The sequence below is a fragment of the Scyliorhinus canicula genome, chromosome 1 (genome assembly GCF_902713615.1).
Source record: "Scyliorhinus canicula chromosome 1, sScyCan1.1, whole genome shotgun sequence".
NCBI lineage: Eukaryota > Metazoa > Chordata > Chondrichthyes > Carcharhiniformes > Scyliorhinidae > Scyliorhinus > Scyliorhinus canicula.
In genome coordinates this window covers 170,153,310-170,179,687 of record NC_052146.1, presented here as the reverse complement: position 1 = coordinate 170,179,687, position 26,378 = coordinate 170,153,310, and the positions used below count along the sequence as shown (strand labels likewise).

General features: G+C 47.7%; 1 protein-coding gene and 1 pseudogene across 1 annotated transcript in view; one reads left to right on the top strand and one right to left on the bottom strand.

The window, feature by feature from the left end:
- Positions 1–26,378, top strand: part of LOC119969229 (5-hydroxytryptamine receptor 1E) — a 288,765-nt gene that overhangs the window by 57,369 nt on the left and 205,018 nt on the right. The window lies entirely within an intron of this gene.
- Positions 7,093–7,728, bottom strand: LOC119969237 (annotated as a pseudogene).

The following is a 26,378-nucleotide window of genomic DNA, read 5'->3' as shown; positions in this document are numbered from 1 at the left end:
TTAAAGGAACGTGCAAAGGTGATAACTGAAACCATCTTTGAAGTTGATGGTTTATTTTTTTTCTTGGGGGAAGGTGTCATGGCAGTGTCCCTTTAAGGAATGTGTGTTGATCAAATGGCTTCAGTGATGTCATTGTGTGGGTGGAGCTGTGCTGTGGCTCTGGTTTTACTTTTGTTTTGAGCTGGGAGCTGGCTGTGGCTGAGTTTTACTTTTGGTTCCCACAGTTGGAAGCTGGATTCAGAATAAGAAGGCTTCTCTTCTCTCTCTCTGTCTATGCATGTTAAAAGGTGTCCAGATCATTAATAATTTAACAATGATAACTGTTTCCTTGAAAAAATATCAAGGTTTTGGTAAAAGGGTTTTTCTTTTTATTGGGTGTTGTTATCAAGTTGAAACAGCATAAAGGGAAGTTATTAAGGGTTATATATTGACATGTGAGAGTACCTTTAAGAAATGTGTGTTTAAGAAATGCAACTTTAAGAAATGGGTGTTTAAGAAATGTACCTTTAAGAAATGGGTGTTTATCAGTGATGTCAGATTGTGGGTAGAGCTGGGCTGTCTGTCAGCTTTTTACTTTCGTTCTAGGCTGTTTGCTGCAGGGTGTGTTTTAGTTTCATTTTCAGTGTTGGAGCCGAAGCCAGACAGAACAGTTGATCTCTCTGCCATGAAAAGACTATCTCTTGATCATTTGGTGAATTCAGAATTATAAATGTTCTCAGTAGTGAATGTAAACCTAATGTGCTTCTGTTAAAAGGTGTTTCTTTTGTCTCTGGAGTTTGGGAAGTTATTAAGGATTACCTAGTGTTTTATTCTTTGGGGGTTGTATTTGAACTGATGGTTGCTAAGATGTTCACAGTATGTTTTAAAAAGGTTAACTTGAGTTCATAGAATAAACATTGTTTTGCTTTAAAAAATACTTTTCCATTTCTGCTGTACCACCCCTGTAGAGTGGGCCGTGTGCTCCCCATACCACAATCTATTAAAAGGTGTTGGTCAGGTGAAATCCATAATACAATTTGGGGTTCTCTAAAACCTGGGCCATAACAATATATAGAGAACTGTACCTTTGTGAGGTATTTATATTTGTAGTTAATAAAAATGCTTACTGTGTGTGTTTATAGAAATGTTAAATGAGTTCATAGAATAAACTGTGTTTTTGATTAAAAGTGCTGATTGTTTCTGTTAAATAACACCGGAAAGGTAGACCCTTGTGCTCCTCATAACCAAAATCTATAAACAGTTGTGGGTCAGGTGAACTCCATGATATACTTTGGTGTTCTCTGAACTCTGAAACTCTGGCCCATGACACATTTAATTAATTTGATGGACTTTAGTGAATTTTAAGTAATGACCAATGCTTAGATAAAAATCATGTTCAAAGTGACAGACAGTTGTTTGAATAGATCAGAAAACCTCAGCTGAGAATTAGAAACAATGAAAGTAAAGGGGCTAAACCATAGATAAGAATTTCCTTAAGAATTTAGGGCAGCACGGTAGCATGGTTGTTAGCATAAATGCTTCACAGCTCCACGGTCCCAGGTTCGATTCCCGGCTGGGTCACTGTCTGTGCGGAGTCTGCACGTCCTCACTGTGTGTGCGTGGGTTCCCTCCGGGTGCTCCGGTTTCCTCCCACAGTCCAAAGATGTGCGGGTTAGGTGGATTGGCCATGCTAAATTGCCCGTAGAGTCCTAAAAAGTAAGGTTAAAAGGGGGGGTTGTTGGGTTACGGGTATAGGGTGGATATGTGGGTTTGAGTAGGGTGATCATTGCTCGGCACAACATCGAGGGCCGAAGGGCCTGTTCTGTGCTGTACTGTTCTATGTTCTATGTTCTAATGACTGATTATGAGAAGAACTTTAGCCTTCCGAGATTCTTGAGGCATCCGTGAGAATTACTTTCAAAGCCTTGTTGAAATTACTTTAATTTAGCATTTTATTACTTTTTGTAGCTTTTCTGGAATTACTTTTATTTAGAATCTATTTTCTTTTTCTTACCCGTATCTCAAATGTATTAAGTGAATTATTGAAAAATAAAGAGTGTGTGGATACCTCTGAGTACCTTATCCTGGTAAGAAGTCTTACAACACCAGGTTAAAGTGCAACATGTTTGTTTCAAACACTAGCTTTCGGAGCATTGCTCCTTTGTCAGGTGAATGAAGAGGCATGTTCCAGCTGGAACATACCTCTTTATGCACCTGAGGAAGGAGCAGTGCTCCGAAAGCTAGTGATTCAAAACAAACCTGTTGGCCTTTAACCTGGTGTTGTAAGACTTCTTACTGTGCTCACCCCACTCCAGCGCCGGCATCTCCATATCATGGCTACCTTATCCTGAATAGAGGAAAGAGGATCTTTCAGTTCGGTTGGGGGGGGGGGGGGGGTGTGTGTGTGTGTGTGTGTGTCGCATGGTGCGCGCAGGGCATCCGTTCACGTGGGCGCCACAATCTCTGAGGAGCTGATCTTCCCAGCACATTCCCCATGGCAGACAAAGATTCAAAGTTTGGGATTTATCAGTGAGAACCTCAACAAGCTCTAGAAAAATAACTAAGAGCATAATGTAACAGATAAATCTAGAAGTTTTTGAATTTGACATTCTCCAAATTCGATTGGACAATGAGGAAGTAAAAAGAAATTGGGATAAATTATTGAGTTACCTTCCGGAGGAAAATCAAAATGACCAAAAAGAGTTAATACAATCACATGGAGCAGCATGTGCGAATAAATTGGAAATACAAATGTAATTATGCATGAAGTAGATGTAGGAAATACTATTCCAATTAAAAACATTATACAGGCTCAATCTACTAAAGTTAACATAGGTACAAAAGGCATTTCTGGACTAAACAATTGTGCAAGTACAGTGACAACGTGGTGGTGTTAAGTCAAATGTGGAAGGAGCATTTGGAACATTTAAAGGAATTATTCAATTTACTATAGGAAGCTGGATTGAGAGTAAATTTGGCTAAATGTGCATTCGTAAAAGCTCAAGTCACATTCTTAGGCCATACAATTGGACACGCTCAGATTGCCCAACAGAATATGAAAATGAACTCTACTGAAGAGTTTCCAATACTACCCATATTGTTGCAATAAGGGTTAAAAGCCCAGGTTAGTGTGTGTGTGTGTGTGAGTGCTGTGATCATGTTTTAAAATAAATCCGAGTTCAAAAGACAACTAAGCTTTTGGAAGCCAGGCGTGCAATGAAGCCATCGTAAAAAGCTTGGTCTAATGCAGTTTTGTTTGGATTGAGGGGATTCCCTGTGGAGTTAATTAAATTTCAGTTTGAAAAGATGATGCCATTACTGGGTGGAGCTGAGGAATCAAGTATTTTGGAGGAAAAGCAAGTCAGTGGAGTTTTAGATGAGGCTGTGACAGACGCCAGGCAGTTTGCTCCCTGCAGTTCTGTTACAAGTTATGTCTGCAGACAGAAGAGCGGTGTAGTTGGAAGGGTGAACAAACCAATTGAAACTGCTTCTGAAGAAATACAGCCAAATTTTCTGCAGGTTTCTGACTGGAGTCAGGTCTTGTCTTTAAAGAAGTGTTGAAATATCTCTCTTTCTCAAAGAACATTTCTGTAAAGCACGTATTCCTGAGTGCCAATGGACGTTCAAGTGGATTGAGCATTGAAATGTCTTTTTTTCTTGTTGTTTGAGTGGGAATAAAGATAGAAGTTAATGGTGTTGAATTCACTGTGTTGAATAGCATTATTGAAGGGATAATTGTAAACTATTTTCTTGTGTAATGTTAAAGATATTCTAATATTGTGTTTGTAATAACGTTTGCTTTAGTATACCATATCCCTATTTCGTTGTAAAATCATTTCTGGAGTGAGGTGTCCTTTCCTCACAGTCTTACGAAATTGGGTTTGTGTCCAGTGTCCTAGCCACTGTTGGTGTCTGGTACAGGATCGGAATATTATGCAGTCTACATGGGGGGTTTGCGATCTTGGATCATTGTGCCAAGGGGGAGCGGGGGAAGAGTGTGGGGAACAAGGGGTGGAGGTGCAGGCAGGTTCGCTATGAAGATTAGAGTGACAGTGGCTTTAAAGGGTTCAGGTGTGAAATGTTTTATTGATGAACATTTTAACATGACAGATTTCCATTCCCACTCGTTACGGACAGTGAGCTTACTAGTGCCCACTCAGTGCTCCGCACTCTACTTGCTCCACCTGGTATACTGCGACATCGAGGTGTGCCCCAAGAATGCACATCAGATTTGGAGGCAGCCTCTGGTCTTTGATGCCCTTGGCAGGTATCCTCTGGTGGGCCTGGAGCCGGGAGTGCCAGTTGGCGTCCTGGTATCTTAGGCGCAGCCGTGCCACTCTGTTCTGCCCACTACCCTTGAGATGTGCCTTAGTCTCCTTGGTGGAAGACCAAAGGATGGGCTCCAGTGTTTCTGACTCCATAAGGGTGCCCGGAGGGGACATTTGGGAAGGAGGGGGGAGCTGGAGTATGCTCCAGAAGCCACTGAACCATCTGGTGCATCCAGTCCTGGAGGCTCTACATTTCATGTGCCCCGGTGACAATTCCCTCAGTGATGGTCCTCAGCGACAAGGCCACCCTATGGAGTGACTTGGCAATGTCTACCTGTGTCCAGGACATGTCCCTTCGTGACTGGGAAATGATGTCAAGGCCCTCAACCATCATCGCCACAGACTGAGCAATGCCTTGGACCTCCACTGATGGCTGGGACACCATATTCCAGATTTTCTATTGTGTTCGGCACCCTAGCATTGTTGGACTGGGTGCTATGCAACACACCTGAAGGCTTTGAACCTTCTCCAAGTGGCCTTGCAGTCGCTGGAATGTCGCTGACACCCCTTCCTGATTCTCATGACTTGAGGCAAATCTTCTCCAGAGGCTCAGCATCTGGCTGGGATCCAGCTGAGTCGTGAGATCGAGCTGGCCGCCAACTGCTGTCTCCCTTGTGTGTTCCTGCCTCCACCAGATGTGCATCGGCAGATGTGTGGTGCTCAGAGATAATACCCCGAAGTCTGTTTACTAGTTGAGGCACGATCAATTGGACAAAGACGATAGTTGAATCCAACTGAGGCTTTATTGCTACAAGATGTGTGGCCTCCCACAGCAGCTGGCGAAATGGCTGCTAGCTGGAGGACACGCATATTTATACAACAGGCAGAGACTACCGGCAAACCTGTAGTACAGGTCCTACTGTACATCACCTAATAGAGGTGCAACAGTGGTTTACCACATTCACCCCCTGTTAAAATTGAGTCCGGCAGGGGTGGTGGAGAACTATATACAACAATGAGTTAATATTTACAGTATTCGGTCAAAAAATGTCTTTTGAAGTCTGGTGACAGTTAGAGATTTAACCGGTCCGGTGCCTTGATGTTCCACTGAGAGCGACGTAGCGGTGTTGGCGATATTGGTGCTGGCCTGATGTTCGGTGACTCCGGGAGCATGCCGAAATCCTCTTCATCCTCGGGCGTGGGCAGGGGAAGGATGGATGGTCCTGGTGGGGTTAATGCTGGGAGCGCCGGGGGAGGGGAGGGTGGCGCCGGGCCGGAGAAGTGTGTATGGGTGGAACCTGCTGGTGCTAGGTCCCTGAGGAAGACAGTATCTTGGCGGCCGTTGGGGTCCGCCACGTAGGCATCCTGGGGGTTGGCGTGGAGCAATTGCACCCTTTCCACCAAAGGGTCCGACTTGTGGATTCGGACGTGCCTACGGAGCAGGACTGGTCCTGGAGCTGCGAGCCAAGTCGGGAACGACACCCCGGATGTGAACTTCCTGGGGAAGGCAAAAAGACCTTCATGGGGCATGTTGTTAGTAGCGGTGCACAGCAGTGACCGAATTGAGTGGAAGGCATCAGGGAGGGCCTCCTGCCAGCGAGAGGCTGGGAGGTTCCTGGACCGTAGGGCCAGTCGGACAGCCCTCCATACCGTCCCATTCTCCCTCTCTACCTGCCCGTTTCCCCTGGGCTTAAGGCTGGTCGTCCTGCTGGAGGTAATACCCCTGCTGAGCAGGAACTAACGCAGCTCATCACTCATGAAGGAGGATCCCCTGTCACTGTGGATATAGGCGTGGAAACCGAACAGAGCAAAGGTAGCGTTTAGGGCCTTGATGACGGTGGCAGATGCCATGTCGGGGCATGGTATGGCGAAGGGGAATCTGGAATACTCATCGACCACACTGAGAATATACGTGTTACGGTTGATGGAGGGGCGGAGCCCTTTGAAATCCACGCTGAGACGTTCAAAGGGGCGGGAGGCCTTCACCAGGCGCGCACGGTCCGGCCGGTAGAAGTGCGGCTTGCACTCCGCACAGACCTAGCAGTCCCTGGTGACTGTCCGTACTTCCTCGACGGAGTAGGGCAGATTGCAGGCCTTATGAAGTGGTACAACCGTGTGACTCCCGGGTGACAAAGGCTGTCGTGCAGGACCCGGAGCCGGTCTACTTGTTACCTTGGGATAGGGCGTCTGGAGGCTCGTTGAGTTTTCCGGGGCTATACAAAATCTCGTAATTATAGGTGGAGAGCTCGATCCTCCACCGCAAGATTTTATCGTTTTTGATCTTGCCCCGCTGTGTGTTATTGAACATGAAGGCTACCGACCGTTGGTCAGTGAGGAGAGTGAATCTCCTGCTGGCCAGGTAATGTCTCCAATGCCGCACAGCTTCAATGATGGCTTGGGTCTCTTTTTTGACGGATGAGTGCCAAATTTCTGATGCATGAAGGGTGCGGGAAAAAAATGCCACAGGCCTGCCTGCCTGATTGAGGGTGGCGGCTAGGGCGACGTCCGATGCGTCGCTCTCTACTTGAAAGGGCAGTGTCTCGTCTGGGGCTGGTTTAGCTCACTCAGCTAAATCGCTGGCTTTTAAAGCAGACCAAGCAGGCCAGCAGCACGGTTCGATTCCCGTACCAGCCTCCCCGGACAGGCGCCGGAATGTGGCGACTAGGGGCTTTTCACAGTAACTTCATTGAAGCCTACTCGTGACAATAAAGCAATTTTCATTTTTCATTTTTTTTTCGTCTACTGCGTGCATCCCGGCCTTGGCTATATCGGCTCTGATACGGGCGAAGGCCATCAGGGGAAAGTGGGGGGACTGTATGAGTGGGCGGGCCTTGTCCGCATAGTTTTTTTTTCTATCTTTTGGTTCATTTATTGCATGGTTATTTGCTTTGACATTCAGAACAAAGACGCAGGATGAAGACATTATGTGAAATCAGTAAAAAATAAAACGTCTGATGACAATTTGGAATGATTGAGACAGGCCGGAGCCTTGGAATGTTTTACTCATAGATCTAGTCCTGTGCACCACCACCTCACCCGGTTTGAACCAAAGGTTAATCTCCTTCTGTGCACTCGCTACAGCGATAATATTCCATGGATAACATTCCTGCCAGTCTGTATACAGAAATCTCCACGGATCGTTTGGAGTCAGCTGGATTGGTCTCACCAAGCAACACTCTGTCAGTCTTCACCACGTTCAGGCCTTCCCACACCATTGCAACTACAGGACCAGAACTCATATACTTGATCAATTTGGGATAGAAAGGCTTATCTGAAAGGTCACAGTAATGCTTTTCAAGCAGATCCACAGGAGCCTGCAGGAACTTCATGGCGACCAGTTTGAATCCTTTCTGTTCAAAACGTTTGATGATTTCCCCAACAATCCCTCTCTGGACACCATCCTGCTTGACTGCGATGAATGTTTGTTCCTTGTTCCCAGACATTGTTCCTGATTCTGCCGGGTGAAGCCGCGGAAAGCCTTGTCCGCATAGTTTGTGGCCCACTCGGCGTAGTAGGAGAAGAACCCCAGGCAGCATTTGAGGGCCTTGGGGCAGTGAGGAAGGTGAAGCTCCATGAGGGGGCGCATGCGGACGGGATCGGGCTCCAGAACTCCGTTCTGGACCACATAGCCGAGTATGGCTAAGCGGGTCGTAAACACGCACTTCTCCTTGTTGTAGGTGAGGTTGAGGAGAGTGGCGGTGCAGAGAAATTTGGCATCGTGGTCCTGCTAGTCATGGCCGCAGATGGTGACGTTGCCTAGGTACGGGAAGGTGGCCCGCAAACCGTACCGGTCGACCATTCGGTCCATTTCCCTTTGGAAGACCGAGACCCCATTAGTGACGCCGAAGGGAACCCTGAGGAAGTGATAGAGACGACCGCCCGCCTCGAAATTGGTGTATGGACGGTCCGATTTACGAATGGGGAGCTGATTTGAGGTCTACTGTTGAGAAGACCCGGTACTGTGCAATCTGATTGACCATATCAGATATGCGTGGGAGGGAGCACGCGTCGAGCTGCGTGTACCGATTGATGGCTGTAGTCCATGACCATTCTGTATTTCTCCCCAGTTTTAACGACTACCACTTGGGCTCTCCAGGGGCTGTTGCTGGCCTTGATGATGCCTTCCTGAAGAACCTGATGAAGGTCCTGTCCTGGGAGCTGTACCGTCTGTTCCTGGTGGCGACGGGTTTGCAATCCGGGGTTAGATTGGCGAAGAGGGAAGGCGGATCGACCTTTAGGGTCGCGAGGCCGCACACAGTGAGGGGTGGTAGGGACCCGCCGAATTTGAGGGTTAGGCTCTGGAGATTGCACTGGAGGTCCAGGCCTAGGAGCAGGGCAGCGCAGAGGTTAGGGAGGACGTAGAGGCGGAAGCCACTGAAGTCTACGCCCAGCACCGTGAGTGTGACCGGACAGTAACCTCGGATTGTGACGGGATGGGATCCGGAGGCCAGGGAAATTCTTTGATTGGCGGGTGGGCCGCGAGGGAGCAGCGCCTTACCGTATCCCGGTGGATGAAGCTTTCTGTGCTCCCGGAGTCCAGCAAGCAGGAGGTCACGTGGCCGTTGATTTTCACATTGGTTGATGCGGTGGCCAGTTTGTGCTGAGGACACTGGTCGATCGTTACTGAGGCGAGTCGTGGTCGGTCGTCGCTGACGTCGGATGATGGAGAGCCTGAGGGACCCAGGTCGTGGAATGCTGCTGGTGTCCATGTCCCGAGGGGGAGACAAGATGGTGGCGCTTGAAGATCCTGCGGGGGCAAAATGGCGGCACCCATTGGCCGCATGTTGCGGGGGTTCGACAAGATGGCGGCGCCCCCTGGCCGCACGTGGCCCCAGGAGGTGAAGATGGCAGTGCCCACTGGCCACGCGTGGCCCCGGGGGGTGAAGATGGCAGTGCCCACAGGCCACGTGTGGTCCGGGGAGGTGAAGATGGCGGTGCCCATTGGCCGCCCGTGGCCCCGGGGAGATGCAGATGGTGTGGTGATATGCATCACTGTAGACACACAAGGGGTTAATGTAAGTACATGTAGATTAGCTAGACACTAGAGGGAGCACCAGAGACATGACACACAGGCACTCAACCAATAGGTCAGTAAGATAGGGCACGACCAATGGGCATTCACAATACACACAGAGGTGACACTACCACAGGGGGGGGCATTATACCAACCCATATATGAAGGACACAGCACACATGATCTTCCTCTTTCCAGTGGAGACACTCAGTGAGTACAGACACAGGGTTGATTCAATATCACACCCACCACGTGGATTGTAGCAGACTGGTTCGTCAGTCTGAGTAGCTATAGAAGGATTAACAGTAGTGGCGAGTGCGAGCAGGAGTTTTGTAAATAGTTTAATAAACGTGTTGAAGTTATCTCCACGTCTGAACCTTCCTTTGTCAGAGTGAGCATCAAGGAAGCAGCTTATGCTACGCCAAGAGCATAACAAGACATGGTACACAGACGTGGCTGTTTCAATCCAGAAAGTTACAACTCAGCAAGCAGTGACAACCAGCAACAACAGCCAGGCAAGATGATGTTCGGGATTCCGGTTCCACAACAACTCAGGTACCAAGGCAATCTCAGTGAAAACTGGCATTGGTTCAGGCAGAGATTCGATATCTACCTGGTAACGTCCGACCCAGATGGCATGGCGGATGCAAAGAAAATAAAGCTTCTACTCACCATCGCAGGTCCAGAAGCAGCTGAAATCTTCCAGACCATCAAATAGTCAAAGGGGCAAAACAAGAGCGATTTCCAGGCAGTCCTGGACAAATTCCAAGAATTCTGCAAGGAGAATACAAGAAAAAACGGTAAAAGAAGCACCAAAACTCACCACGAGGTAGGCTTGCAGCAGAAATCCGCAGTTTTGAATTGCAGCCATCTTGGTAAAGGTGCTGCACATGCACAGTGGAGATAAAGGCCCCAAGTAAAGGAACAGCGATCTGAGCATGCCCAATCGCATCCTACGACCTACGTCACACACGTCATGATGTCAGAAGTCCCAGGCCATGCCCACTTAAAGGGGAAATGTCCCAAAACACGAAAAAAAAATGTTAAAGCTGTAAAACCTGATTCTTTCACCTGGAACGACAGCACAATGCCTGACATTCGACCAATAGCTGAAAGCAACCTCCGCAGAGCCCTGCAACAAGCAGTTAGCACCGCCCAAAGAGATGATGCAGTCCTTGAAGACTATGACTCAGACCTTGAATTCTTCTTTCGACATCGCGAGCCCAATGCCAACACAAAAAGTGATGACATGGTCCTAGAAGACTGCGACTCAGACTAAGGTTTCATCATTCGAGATGGCGACCCCAGTACCGAATCCGACACAGACGTGAATGTGTTCTTCTGATTTGAGGATCTTCAGCCCAGCATATATGACATCCTGACTCGTGAGTGCAGGATTATGCTGCGGCCTGACACCAAGAGACAGAGAGCGGTACAAGCCCAGAGAGAGCGGCCTGCTGCCACACAGAGAGTGGTCCACGCACCGCAAAGGGTCCCAGCCTCTACACAGGAAGCGATGAAAGACTCAACAGCAAGACAACTGCACGTCTCGATACCGCAGTCCTTGCATGAACAAGAAGCAACTCGAGTGACACAAGCCTCCACAGCGAGCTGGTGGACAGCCTCCACGATAGAAGCTACGCAAGACTCAAAAGCGCAGTCCTTGCATGAACAAGACCATGAGGTTCTAGAAACCTCCTCTGAGCAACCAGCAGCGGACGATGCAAGTCTGCCATGCTCGAGTGAACAACAGAAAGACTATGACAGTCTACCATGCTCCAGTGAACAGCAAGACGACTGACAGTCTACCACGCTCCAGTGAACAACAAAGCGACTATGACAGTCCACCCACATTGTTTGAGCCACCAGAAGAAGACTCTAACAGCCTACCCAGCCCAAGTGAACAACAAGAAGCTACTGAGGCTCTACCCACTGTTTGTGAGACAAGTGACGACAGCATCCCACTTCCCATACAAGATATACAATGTGACAGACCTCAGCTAATGTGTTCAGAGGCACTCGACGATCACAGTGAGACCACTGGTGACTCTGGTGACACCACGTTACTTCAAACCTCATTCGCTCGAGCCTCTCCACAAGCAAATGCATTCCTGAATGTTTTGACTCCAGTCATGGAGCATCATGAAATCTCAGCTGACTCCAGTGAACCTGCTATGACTCCAGATGGGGAGCATCGACAAACCAACACTGACTCAGTTGAAACAGACCAGACTACAGATGGGGAGCAACCACAAGCCAAAGCTAATTCAAGTAATCCGGACATGACTCCAGACGGGGAGCACCGCGAACTCAGTGACGGCACGCTCAAGAAAACAGCAGATGCCACAAAGCACGCTGACACGGGTAACTGTATGAAGGACTCGTATTATCCACAGAGTGTGGTCCTTGAGCGCAGCAAACACAACAACAGAACCATCCAACACAACATCACAACCTATGAAAACCATATCAAAGACAATGACACGGCGCATACCAAAGGCAACATTGTCGACAGCAAGCACGACAAAGACTACACCAATGGAACTACGACTGGTACGGCATGGTACAACTCTGCCCATGAGGGACACTGTTACCGCTCAGCTCAGTACAATGACATACCATGGAAGGATGATGCATCTTCCCAATTCACGTGTGCTGCACTACCAACAGGCATCCTGGCTTTCAGGACAGATGCCATCCAACATCGCTATCACAAGCATCGGAAGAAAAAAAGACTCCAAATTAGACAACAAAGTGATTTGACCACTTCTTGGTTCCTGATGCACAGGGACACTGATGGCGCTCATAAGGACATGCCACCATCAAAATCACCAACTCACCAACCCAACAAGAAAGACATTCGACCATGATAATTGATTGGTTTTGGACTCATACATATGAGTTACACTTATTGTTTAATGACTGTTATCATAACTTGTACAGAGCATCGCTTATCTACCTGGTTTTTTTTGTTCAATTTTCTTTAGCAGTGTTCAGAAAATATGTAACATGAAAAAGGGGGGATGTGGTGATACGTATCACTGTAGACACAAGGGGTTAATGTAAGTACACGTAGACTGGCTAGACACTAGAGGGAGCACCAGAGATATGACACACAGGCACTCAACCAATAGGTCAGTAAGATAGGGCACGACCAATGGGCATTCACAATACATACAGAGGTGATACTACCACGGGAGGCATTACACCAACCCATATATAAAGGACACAGCACACATGATCTTCCTCTTTCCAGTGGAGACACTCAGTGAGTACAGACACGGGGTTGATTCAACATCACACCCACCACCTGGATTGTAGCAGACTGGTTAGTCAGTCTGAGTAGCTATAGAAGGATTAACAGTAGTGGCGAATGCGAGCAGGAGTTTTGTAAATAGTTTAATAAACGTGTTGAAGTTATCTCCATGTCTGAACCGTCCTTTGTCAGAGTGAACATCAAGGAAGCAGCTTATGCTACGCCAAGAGCATAACAAGACAGATGGCAGCGCCCATTGTGTGTAGACTAGAGGGGTGGGGGGCGATAGCGGCGACTGCACGGGCAGCGTTGGCAAGGGTGCTTCTGCTGGTCGCAGAAGTAACATCGGGGACCCCTGGGATGCACAGGCTGGCGTGTGGCTCAGGCGTACTGGCTTGGTAAGGCCCCCGCTGGGGCGGATGCTGTGGGGTCCACGTGAGGCAGGAGTGGTGGGCAGCGCGGCTGGCGGGGTAGCCTGAATGTTACGTGAGGCAACCGTCATGGAGATTGCTGGCTTTTAGTCTCAGCTAGGTCGAGCGTGGCCCCTTCTATCAGTCTCTGGCGTATGAGGTCCGACCCAATCCCCGTTACAAACGCATCGCGCATAAGAAGGTTGGAATGTTCGGTGGCCGTAACGGCCTGACAGTCACAGTCCCGGACGAGTGGGATTAGGGCCCACCAGAAGTCTTCGATGGACTCACCAGGGAGTTGAGAGCGAGTGGCGAGTACGTGCCTGGTGAAGAGCGAGTTCGTCTTCTGAGTGTAGTTCTCTTTGAGGAGCGTCATGGCGTCTGCGTAGGTCAGGGCATCCTGGATCAGCGGAAACATGGTGGAGCTCAACCTTGAGTACAGGATCTGTATCGCCTGAGCCTCCGTCGGAGGGGTGGTCGCTGAGTTGATATAGGCCTCGAAGCAAGCTACCCGGTGATTAAAGTCCTTTTTGGCGACGCTTGATTGCGGATCCAGCTGCAGGCGATGTGGTTTGATTCAGAGGTCCATCTTTTAGAAAATCTTATAGCAATAAATTGAGGCACGACCAATTGGACAAAGATGATAGTTGAATCCAGCTGAGGCTTTATTGCTGTCAGATGTGTGGCCTCCCACAGCAGCTGGCGAAATGGCTGCTAGCTGGAGGGAAAGCATATTTATACTGCAGCAGAGACTACCGGCAAACCTGTAATACAGGTCCTACCTTACATCACCTAATACAGGTGCAACAGTGGTTTACCACACTAGTTTTGTCCACTGAGATGTGTGTCTCTGCCCTGGTGAAAGGTACGGGTGGTAGCTATGATGCATTGTTGGTGTTTCCCTTGGAGCTCTCCTCTGAGCTGGTCTCTTGGGTGGCAGAGGGTGCAGTGATTCTGGATAACCCGGCCTCATCAGATGGTGATTATGCCAGATAATGTACATGGGTACAGTGAAATAGAAGGATAATTATGTGGGACATCAATAACTCACTTGAGACAGGCCATCTGGATGGAGGTGCAGTAGATCCTCACTTCTCTAGCACGGGCTAACCTCACTGTCGGTCACTGTTCTCTCTCGAGTACGCCTGTGATCTCTAGCGGCCTTTCCTCACAGTGGCTGAGGACCTGAATCAAATCTGTCAATGGAATTACCCTGTCCAAACGAGAGGGCAAAGGTGCCAGAGAAAAGGCAGAAATCACCTTGTGCAAAAAGTTGTGGACCAGAAAAAACCTAGCTATGTTGGTCTTCAGGAATTGGAATTTATCCAATAGCTCCTCTACTCCGGCAGACTTTCCCTCTATAAACATGTCCCCAAACATCTCCAGACGCTCCCTCCCCGATAACTCGAATGATGAGTCAAATCCCTTTGGCACAAATAAATAATTCCTGCAGATTGGGGCAAACATCCACATGGATCCCAACTTAAAATGGTGACTAAACTGCATTCAAATCCTCAGAGTATCCAACACGTAAGGTGGGAGCCCTGTACAGACGATGGATCCAAGACATAAATATAGGCCCAAAACCCAACCTCCCAAGGATCTCAAACCGCTCTGACTCTCAGCTCCCGCTCTGACTCTCAGCTCCCGCTCTGACTCTCAGCTCCCGCTCTGACTCTCAGCTCCCGCTCTGACTCGCAGCTCCCGCTCTGACTCTCAGCTCCCGCTCTGACTCTCAGCTCCCGCTCTGACTCTCAGCTCCCGCTCTGACTCTCAGCTCCCGCTCTGACTCTCAGCTCCTGCCTTGACTCTCAGCTCCCGCTCTGACTCTCAGCTCCTTCTCTTTATAAATCTCCGCTCTGACTCTCAGCTCCCGCTCTGACTCTCAGCTCCCGCTCTGACTCTCAGCTCCCGCTCTGACTCTCAGCTCCTTCTCTTTTTAAATCTCCGCTCTGACTCTCAGCTCCCGCTCTGACTCTCAGCTCCCGCTCTGACTCTCAGCTCCCGCTCTGACTCTCAGCTCCCGCTCTGACTCTCAGCTCCCGCCCTGACTCTCAGCTCCCGCTCTGACTCTCAGCTCCTTCTCTTTTTAAATCTCAGCTCTGACTCTCAGCTCCCGCTCTGACTCTCAGCTCCCGCTCTGACTCTCAGCTCCCGCTCTGACTCTCAGCTCCCGCTCTGACTCTCAGCTCCCGCTCTGACTCTCAGCTCACGCTCTGACTCTCAGCTCCCGCTCTTTCTAAATCTCCGCTCTGACACTCAGCTCCCGCTCTTTCTAAATCTCCGCTCTGACTCTCAGCTCTCGCTCTTTCTAAATCTCCGCTCTGACACTCAGCTCCTGCTCTTTCTAAATCTCCGCTCTGACTCTCCGCTCCCGCTCTAACTCTCAGCTCCCACTCTGACTCTCAGCTCCCGCTCTTTTTAAATCTCCGCTCTGACTCTCAGCTCCCGCTCTAACTCTCAGCTCCCGCTCTTTTTAAATCTCCGCTCTGACTCTCAGCTGCCGCTCTGACTCTCAGCTCCCGCTCTGACTCTCAGCTCCCGCTCGGACTCTCAGCTCCCGCTCGGACTCTCAGCTCCCACTCGGACTCTCAGCTCCCGCTCTGACTCCCAGCTCCCGCTCTGACTCTCAGCTCCCACTCTGACTCTCAGCTCCCACTCTGACTCTCAGCTCCCGCTCTGACTCTCAGCTCCCGCTCTGACTCTCAGCTCCCGCTCTTTTTAAATCTCTGCTTGGACTCTCAGCTCCCGCTCTGACTCTCAGCTCCCGCTCTGACTCTCAGCTCCCGCTCTGACTCTCAGCTCCCGCTCTGACTCTCAGCTCCCGCTCTGACTCTCAGCTCCCGCTCTGACTCTCAGCTCCCGCTCTGACTCTCAGCTCCCGCTCTGACTCTCAGCTCCCGCTCTGACACTCAGCTCCCGCTCTTTCTAAATCTCCGCTCTGACTCACAGCTCCCGCTCTTTCTAAATCTCCGCTCTGACTCTTAGCTCTCGCTCTTTCTAAATCTCCACTCTGACTCTCAGCTCCCGCTCTAACTCTCAGCTCCCGCTCTTTTTAAATCTCCGCTCTGATTCTCAGCTCCCACTCTGACTCTCAGCTCCCGCTCTGACTCTCAGCTCCCGCTCTGACTCTCAGCTCCCACTCTGACTCTCAGCTCCTGCTCTGACTCTCAGCTCCCGCTCTGACTCTCAGCTCCCACTCTGACTCTCAGCTCCCGCTCTGACTCTCAGCTCCCGCTCTGACTCTCAGCTCCCACTCTGACTCTCAGCTCCTGCTCTGACTCTCAGCTCCCGCTCTGACTCTCAGCTCCCACTCTGACTCTCAGCTCCTGCTCTGACTCTCAGCTCCCGCTCTAACTCTCAGCTCCCGCTCTTTTTAAATCTCCGCTCTGACACTCAGCTCCCACTCTGACTCTCAGCTCCCGCTCTGACTCTCAGCTCCCGCTCTGACTCTCAGCTCCCACTCTGACTCTCCGCTCCCGCTCTGACTCTCAGCTCCCGCCTTGACTCTCAGCTCTCGCTCTTTCTAAATCTCCGCTCTGACTCTCAGCTCCCGCTCTGACTCTCAGCTCCCGCTCTTTCTAAATCTCCGCTCTGACTCTCAGCTCCCGCCCTGACTCTCAGCTCCCGCTCTTTCTAAATCTCCGCTCTGACACTCAGCTCCTGCTCTTTCTAAATCTCCGCTCTGACTCTCAGCTCTCGCTCTTTTTAAATCTCCGCTCTGACACTCAGCTCCCGCTCTGACTCTCAGCTCCCGCTCTGACTCTCAGCTCCCGCTCTGACTCTCAGCTCCCGCTCTGACTCTCAGCTCCCGCTCTGACTCCCAGCTCCCGCTCTGACTCTCAGCTCCCGCTCTTTTTAAATCTCCGCTCTGACTCTCAGCTCCCACTCTGACTCTCAGCTCCCGCACTTTTTAAATCTCCGCTCTGATACTCAGCTCCCGCTCTGACTTTCAGCTCCCGCTCTGACTCTCAGCTCCCGCTCTGACTCTCAGCTCCCGCTCTGACTCTCAGCTCCCGCTCTGACTTTCAGCTCCCGCTCTTTATAAATCTCCGCCCTGACTCTCAGCTCCCGCTCGGACTCTCAGCTCCCGCTCTGACTCTCAGCTCCCGCTCTGACTCTCTGCTCCCGCTCTGACTCTAAGCTCCCGCTCTGACTCTCAGCTCCCGCTCTGACTCTCAGCTCTCGCTCTGACTCTCAGCTCCCGCTCTGACTCTCAGCTCCCGCTCTGACTCTCAGCTCCCGCTCTGACTCTCAGCTCCCGCTCTGACTCTCAGCTCCCGCTCTGACTCTCAGCTCCCGCTCTGACTCTCAGCTCCCGCCCTGACTCTCAGCTCCCGCTCTGACTCTCAGCTCCCGCTCTGACTCTCAGCTCCCGCTCTGACTCTCAGCTCCCGCTCTGACTCTCAGCTCCCGCTCTGACTCTTAGCTCCCGCTCTGACTCTCAGCTCCCGCTCTGACTCTCAGCTCCCGCTCTGACTCTCAGCTCCCGCTCTTTTTAAATCTCCGCTCTGGCTCTCAGCTCCCACTCTGACTCTCAGCTCCCGCTCTAACTCTCAGCTCCCGCACTTTTTAAATCTCCGCTCTGACTTTCAGCTCCCGCTCTGACTTTCAGCTCCCGCTCTGACTCTCAGCTCCCGCTCTCACTCTCAGCTCCCGCTCTGACTCTCAGCTCCCGCTCTGACTTTCAGCTCCCGCTCTTTATAAATCTCCGCCCTGACTCTCAGCTCCCGCCCTGACTCTCAGCTCCCGCTCTGACTCTCAGCTCCTGCTCTGACTCTCAGCTCCCGCTCTGACTCTCAGCTCCTGCTCTGACTCTCTGCTCCCGCTCTGACTCTAAGCTCCCGCTCTGACTCTCAGCTCCCGCTCTGACTCTCAGCTCCCGCTCTGACTCTCAGCTCCCGCTCTGACTCTAAGCTCCCGCTCTGACTCTCAGCTCCCGCTCTGACTCTCAGCTCCCGCTCTGACTCTCAGCTCCCGCCCTGACTCTCAGCTCCCGCTCTGACTCTCAGCTCCCGCCCTGACTCTCAGCTCCCGCTCTGACTCTCAGCTCCTTTTCTTTTTCAGCAGCCATTGAAATAACCACCGAGACTTGAGAGGAGGACAGGACGATTTAAAGTTGACGGAAACATTGGCTGACTGCTGTCAAATATTGACCAAATCTGACTGTTCTCCGATATCGCCCCTGGCGCATTGCCAGAACCTTTGCGAAAAGCTGAGCACGACATTCAGCAATGAGATGGGATTGTTCAACACACACTCTGTCAGATCCTTATCCTTCTTCAAAATCAAGGAAATTGATGCCTGTGTCAGTGTGACCGGCGATACCCCCGGGACTTAGAATTGTTAAACATGTCCAACACAATGCTTTCAGCTGACCCACAAATTCCTTCTCAAATTCCATCGGGATCTGTCTGGGCTGGAGCTTTACAGGACTGCAGTAAACCCATACGTTACATAATCTCCTTCAGGCCCATCGGGGACTCCAACACTTCTCTTCTGCCCCGCTCCACCACTGAGATTGACAACCCGTCCAAGAATTGCATCATGGGCAACCTCTCCCTTGGAAGCTCCGATTTACATAGGCTTTAGTAAATGGCCTGAAAAGCAGCATTAAACAATGCTGGAGCGGACACCAATCCACCACTTGAGGCCCTTACCTGTACTATATCCTGGAGGCAGCCTGCTGCCTCAGCTGGTGCACTAAAAGACGACTGGCCTTCTCACCATATTCATAAAATGCCCACACAGCTCGGCAGCTGGGGCACTACTTTGCCCGTTGAGAGCAGCTCAAATTGCATCTGTGACTTCTTCCCGTGCACGAACAACTCCAGAACCGTTTCATGAGAGCACTGACTGTCTACTTCAAGGATAGAGTCAACCAACGTCTGCCTACCCACCCTTCCAGTCTTCTCCTTATGTACTTGTCAGCTCCCCCACTTTTTACATCTCTGCTCTGACTCTCAGCTCCTGCTTTTTTTAAACACTGCTCTGACTCTCAGCTCCCGCTCTTTGTAAATCTCCGTGACGTCAAGAAAGGAGTAACAAAAATCCAAACTTTGTTGAGAAAGTATGATGACCTTAATTTAGCACAGTTGATGTACCATTTGACACCACTACAGAGGAGGTTAGCTCCTTCAGAATTACTGATGGAAGACTATTACCCACACAACTTCCTGTTCTTACACACCGCTCATATCATGTCTGAAATCTTCTGGCACCGAGAAAGAGAGGGAAAAGGAGGATGAGTATTGTGCAAATCAGACAAAGAATTGCAATCAACGCCACAGGGTGCATGAGTCACCCCAATGTCAATCAGTTGAACCCGTCTGGATCTGGTAGAGAGAAGGCCAAGTACTGGAAAGGCAGAAAACCCAACATCTTATGTGGTTGAAAGAAACAATGAAAATGGGACACCAAGAAGAAGTAGAAGAACACTCAGAACAACATAGTGAAGACAATCAGTTGAATGGACCAACTAACCTTACTGTTATGAGAAATTCACTTTAAGAAATGTTTGTCTTCTCAAGTGGCTCCAGTGATGTCATTGTGTGGGTGGAGCTGGGCTCTGGCTCGATTTTTAACTTTCATTTTGAGCTGGAAGCTGTTTTTAGCTCTGAGTTTTAGTTTTGTTTTCAGTTTGAGAGCTTTATTCAAACCAAGGAGGTGTATTTTTGTCGCTCTCTCCCTCTCTCTGCTAAAGAATGTCTCCAGATCACTTGATGATTTCAAAGTAATATCTGTTTTTGTAAGGAATGCAAACCTACTGTCTTTGTTAAATAGGGTCTTTGACTGGTGGATGTTGTTAGGAAAGTTACTAAGGGTTACCTATAGAGTATTGTATCTTTTGGGGGAGTATCAGTGTTAGTAATTGATAAGATGTCTACTGTGTGTTTATCAAATGTGAACTGGATTCATAGAATAAATATTGTTTTTGTTTTAAAATACTTTAGCTCGCTGTTGCATCACACAAAGTGGGCCGTTGTGCTCCCCATAACCAAAATCTATTAATGGTTGTGGATCAGTTGAACTCCATGATATACTTTGGTGCTCTCTAAACCCTGGACCATAACAAACTGGGGGCTCATGGGGTAAAAGTCTATCTTTCATGATTGGGTTGGTTTAGCGAACTTAAAGACAGTGAGGGGTGAGCATATTTGTGTTTCCTTTTCAGGTGTGGTAATCCAGTTTAAGTAGGGAGTGTGTTGGGGACAATGGCTCTTTTAGAGACTCGGATGTTTTTGAGGGTAGAGAAGTTCACGCGCAGAACCTTACGAACAGAGATTTTAAAATGGCTTTTAGATTTGGCAAAAACATTACAGTTAATGTGACCTGACAGCACACAAAAAGAAGAGGTCCTTACGGCGGTAGCTGACTATTTAAAATTGTCTGAGATACAGTTGGACTCATTGGAAATTACAAAAATTCAGTTACAGATTAAACAACTTGAACATAAAAAGAATTATAGCAGCATTAATACGAAATGAGGGAAAAGGAAAGAGTAGCCTAAGCAGAAGAAAGAGATAGAGAGGAAAATTAAAAAGAGATAGAGATGGAAAAAAAGAGAGAGGAACGGGAACAAGAGAGAGAGTTTGAAATTCAGAAAATTGGCATGAAACATGACAGTCAGTTAAAATTGGCGGATGTTAAGGGAAACGTACAGTTTGAGGATAGTGATGAGTATAAAGAGAAAGAGCGTCATAGTTGAAGGCTTGATTGTGATTTATTTAAATATGTCCAAGCATTGCCAAGGTTTGATGAGGAGGAGGCAGAAGCCTTTTTTATTTCATTTGAGAAGGTAGCTAACCAAATACAATGGTCACAGGACATGTGGGTGTTACTGATTCAATCAAAGCTGATAGGTAGGGCTAGTGAAGTGTTTGCATCGCATTCAGAGGAGGTATCTGGGACGTATGAGGAAGTGAAAAAAAATCCATCTTGGGTGCATATGAACTCATGCTTGAAGCCTACAGATAAAGGTTTAGAAATTTAAGGAAAGAACTGGGTCAAACATACATGGAGTTTGAAAGGATCAAACAGATTAATTTTGATCGGTGGACAAGGGCTTTCAAATAGACCAAACGTATCAAGCTCTGAGATAAATTATAATTTTGGAGGAGTTTAAAAATTCAAGTCCTGATGTAGTGAAAACTCATAGAATAGAATAGAACAGTACAGCACAGAACAGGCCCTTCGGCCCTCAATGTTGTGCCGAGCCATGATCACCCTACTCAAACCCACGTATCCACCCTATACCCGTAACCCAACAAGCTCCCCCCCCCCCCCCTTAACCTTACTTTTTAGGACACTACGGGCAATTTAGCATGGCCAATCCACCTAACCCGCACATCTTTGGTCTGTGGGAGGAAACCGGAGCACCCGGAGGAAACCCACGCACACACGGGGAGGACGTGCAGACTCCGCACAGACAGTGACCCAGCCGGGAATCGAACCTGGGACCCTGGAGCTGTGAAGCATTTATGCTAACCACCATGCTACCGTGCTGCCCATGTGGAAGAGCAGAGGGTTATAATTCCCAGATTAGCTGCAGAAATGGCAGATGATTATGAATTAGTTCATAAATCAAAGTTTGGTTTCTGACATTAGTTTCAGCCTGTGAGGGATAGAAACTGGGGGAAAGAGAAATACTGAAGTGGTAGAGGTAAAGAGATGGGAGATAATGAAGAGAGTGTAACTCAGATTAAAAAGGAAATCCAGGAAGGTGGAAGAGAAATGAAAAGTTTCAAATATTTTTACTGTAATAACTAGTTTGTCATTACATGTAAAGTCACAGTGTTGGTGGTTGAAGAAAAGCACGGGGAAGGCTAATGTAGTAAAACAGGATAAGACAGTGGGGTTTCTTAAAGTGGTAAAGGAAAGCCCAAGTGAAGAGAAGGAGGTGCAAAAGATTGTACAGCCTGTTCAAGAGGTGATTGATCAGAAGGCGCCAGATCTCTTTAAAGAATGTACTTGCATGGGTAAAGTGTACACAGGTGTACCAGAAGGAATAAGTAAAGAAGTCACAATTTTAAGAGATACTGGAGCTAGTCAATCTTTGATGGTAAGAGATGAGAAGTTCCGTAGTTTGGGAGGAATATTGCCAGAAAAGGTGGTAATATGTGGAATTCAGGGTGAGAAGAATAGTGTTCCATTATATAAGGTAAGGTTGGAAAGTCCAGTGAAGAGTCGTGAAGAGGTAGTAGGAGTAATAGAGAAACGATATTGTCCAAGAATACAGTTTATCTTGGGTAATGATACAGCTGGATCGCATGTAGGAGTGATGCCTACTGTGATTGATAATCAAGTGGAAAATCAGACAACTGAAGGGTTGAAGGACGAATATCCTGGGATTTTTCCGGATTGTGCAGTAATAAGGTCGCAAAGTCACAGGTTAGGACAAGAGGAGAAATCAAAGAGTAAAGATAAAGCTGAAGTTCAATTATCAGAAACCATTTTTGATCAGATAGTTGGAAAAGAACAAGAACAGGTGGAGGACGAGGCGGATATTTTTAGTTCAGGAAAATTGGCAGAATCACAACAAAAAGATATCGAAGTGAAACGGATGTATTAGAAAGCATAAACAGAAGAGGAATCTGAGTGTATACCAGAAAGTTATTAAAATAAAAATGATGTCTTGATAAGAAATTGGAGATCTTTACATATGCAGGTGGATGAAAAGTGGGCAGGTGTTCATCAAATAGTGTTGCCGGTAGGGTATAGAAAGAAGGTGTTGCGAGTAGCACATGAGGTACCAGTGGGAGGTCATTTGGGAGTAAGGAAAACTCAAGCTAAAATACAAAAACATCTTTTTGGCCTGGATCACATAAAGATGTAGTTAAATTTTGTCGATCATGTCACATATGTCACGTGATAGGGAAACCTCAAGCAGTGATAAAACCAGCGCCCTTAATACCCATTCCAGCATTTGCGAAACCTTTTAATTGATTGGGTAGGACCGCTTCCTAATACGAAAAGTGGGAACCAATATTTTTTGACTATAATAGATGTGACTACTAGGTTTCCAGAGGCCATTCCAATACGCAATATTACAGCTAGAAAGATTGTGGAGGAGTTACTTAAATTTTTTACTAGATATGGACTACCCACAGAAATACAATCGGATCAACCATCAAATTTTACCTCAAGGTTATTCAAAGAAGTTACGGGTAGTGTAGGAATAAAACAATTTAAATCAACTCCATACCATCCAGAATCGCAGAGAGCATTAGAAATGTGGCATCAGGCATTAAAGACAATGTTGAGGGCTTATTCTCACGATTATCCAGAGGATTGGGATAAAGGAATTCCATTCGTACTGTTTGCAATTAGGGATGCACCTAATGAGTCAACCAAATTCAGTCCTTTTGAACTAATTTTTGCTCATGATGTAAGAGGACCACTTAAATTGATTAAGGAGAAATTATTGAGCAGTTGGAACTTACATTATTGGATTACGTATCAAATTTTAGGAAACGATTAAATAGAGCAGGGTAATTGGTGAGACAACATTTAAAAGTTGCACAGCATGTGATGAAACCGGTAGTGGATAAGAAAGCAAAAGTTCGTAGTTTTGCCAGTGGAGATAAAGTTTTAGTATTGTTACCAATGGTAGGTGAACCTTTAAAAGCAAGGTTTTGTGGACCTTATCAGATTGAAAGGAAATTAAGTGAGGTGAATTATGTGGTAAGAACACCAGATAGAAGGAAAACTCTCCAAGTGTGTCATGCGAATATGCTTAAAAGGTACTTTGAAAGGGAAGGAGAGCAAAAGGAGAAGGTTTTAATGATTTTAACTCAAAATGAATAACCAAATCCAGATGACTTTGAATTTGACATCCCTTAAATTAAATTGGAAAACGAGGATGTTCTTAAAAATTGGGATAAATTGTTGAATTACCTTCTAGAGGAAAAGTGAACTGACCTGAAAGAGTTATTCATATCACATGGGAAAGTTTGTGGAGATAAGTTGGGAAGGTCTAAAATGGCGATACACGATGTAGATTTGGGAAATGCTGTTCCAATTAAACAACATCCATAATGACTTAACTCTTCAAAATTGGCACAGGTTAACAAGGAAATTGAAAGTATGCTTAAAAATGACATAATTGAAGTGGGTTGCAGCCAATGGAGCTCACCGATAGTGATGAAACCGAAACCGGACAGTACCCAATGGTTGTGTGTGGACTTTAGAAATTTTAATGCAGTTACAAGAACGGACTCTTATCCTATCCAACACTTGGAGGATTGCATTGAGAATGTGGGACAATTAGCTTTTATATCAAAACTGAATTTGCTTAAAGGTTACTGGAGGTTCCGTTATCCAAAAGGGTGAAGGAGATTTCAGCTTTTGTGACTCCAGATGGTATATGCTCCAGGGTCCCAGGTTCGATTCTGGCTTGGGTCACTGTCTATGCGGAGTCTACACCTCCTCCCCGTGTGTGCGTGGGATTCCTCCGGGTGCTCCGGTTTCCTCCCACAGTCCAAAGATGTGCAAGATAGGTGGATTGGACATGATAGTCCTTAGTGTCCAAAATTGACCTTAGTGTTGGGTGGGGTTACTGGGTTATGGGGATAGGGTGGAGGTGTCAACCTTGGGTAGGGTGCTCTTTCCAGGAGCCGGTGCAGACTCGATGGGCCGAATGGCCTCCTTCTGCACTGTAAATTCTATGAACCCTCAGTACAACAGCCTGTGATACTGTCCTGAACCTGATTGTTAATACAACTGATGTCAAGACAGATCCTCATCGTGGTAACATCTGATCTAAGCCAGATCCTCCTTTTTATAACATCTGATCACATCCAATTCCTCAAATTTGGGACAACTGAACTCAGCCATATTGTTGTTTTTGTAACAACTGATCTTAACCACATTCTCAGCTTCGAAGAACTGACCTCAGCGAGATACTCATCATTGTAACAACTGACCTCGGACAAATCATCACCCTGAAAACAACTGATCTTGGCCAAATCATCATGATTGTAACAACTGACACCGGCCAAATCATCATCTTTATAACAACTGACCTCGGCCAAATCATCATCTTGAAAACAACTGATTTCGGCCAAATTATCATCTTGAAAACAACTGATCTCGGCCAAATCATCATCTTGAAAACAACTGATTTTGACCAAATTATCATCTTGAAAACAACTGACCTCGGCCAAATCATCATCTTGAAAACTGATTTTGGCCAAATTATCATCTTGAAAACAAGTGATCTCAGCCAGACCTTCATATTTATAACAACTGATCGCAGAAAGATCCTCATCATTGTAACTGACTCTTCTCTGAAAGAAATTTGCATATTTTGTAAATATTGCTGTTTAAATAACCTGAAATATTTATTATAAATTACATTTATTGGATTTCCAAATGATGCTGGTCCTCCTGATGTGTAGACAAACAAGACAGGCAGATATGGACAGACACACACATCACACAGACGGACGGACAGGCACAAACACAAGACGGAGAAGATACACAAGAGACAGAGACAGACACATGCGCACGGCACATTCATTTTCTCCACTTTTTGGGTGGCACAGTGGTGCAGTGGTTAGCACTACTGCCTCACTGAGCCAATGACCTGGGTTTAATACAGCTCCTGGTCACTGCCCGTGTGGAGTTTGCACATTCTCCCGGTGTCTACATGGGTCCCACCCCCACAACCCAAAAATCTGTGCAGGGTAGGAGGATTGGCCTACGGTACAAACAGTAATTTTGTGTTGGAGAAACAGGGTACCCTCCCCTCAGCATCCAGGGGAGGGTGTTGGATACTCTGATTATTAAAACACAGTAGTACAAAAAGCAAACGGTACAAGCACTAAACTGCGCTGGAGAGACCAGATACCCTCGCATCTGTACCAACAGAAGGGAAAGGAAGGAGGTGGGTGGGGAGAGAGAGGAAAGGAGGGTGGTGGGGAGGGACGGAGTCGGGGTGTTGATGGAGGGGGAAGCCCAATTGGACACTGCCTGAACTATCTATGGAGGCAGAAAAACAAAAAAACCTTCAATTATGATGTGTCAGATTCCGGGGGTCCCCCAGAGGGGGTATGGGGCAACAGTGTCAGGCACAAGTGAGCCCTGCACCCCACTGCAGAGAGCCTCATGTGCACTGGAATGGCCATACTAAATTGCTCCTTAATTGGAAAAACATAATTGGGTACTCCAAATTTAATAAAACCTTCTCCACTTTATGTGAAGGGGCACCGCTGATTCACGGTCTCATGCGGACCTGAACTTTGCAGACACTGAGTAATGCTGCCTCTTTTCTGTGCCAGATCAATCATAACATGATTGGGATAGAGGGAAAAAGAGAAGGTAGACTTAATACGGATAACGGCAAAGTAAAAAGAGAGACGCAGCCAACAGCAAGACAAAAATAGAATCCGAACGGATAGAGAACATGAAGGATCAAAGGTTCAATCATTAACAGGTTGGTCTACAGATCA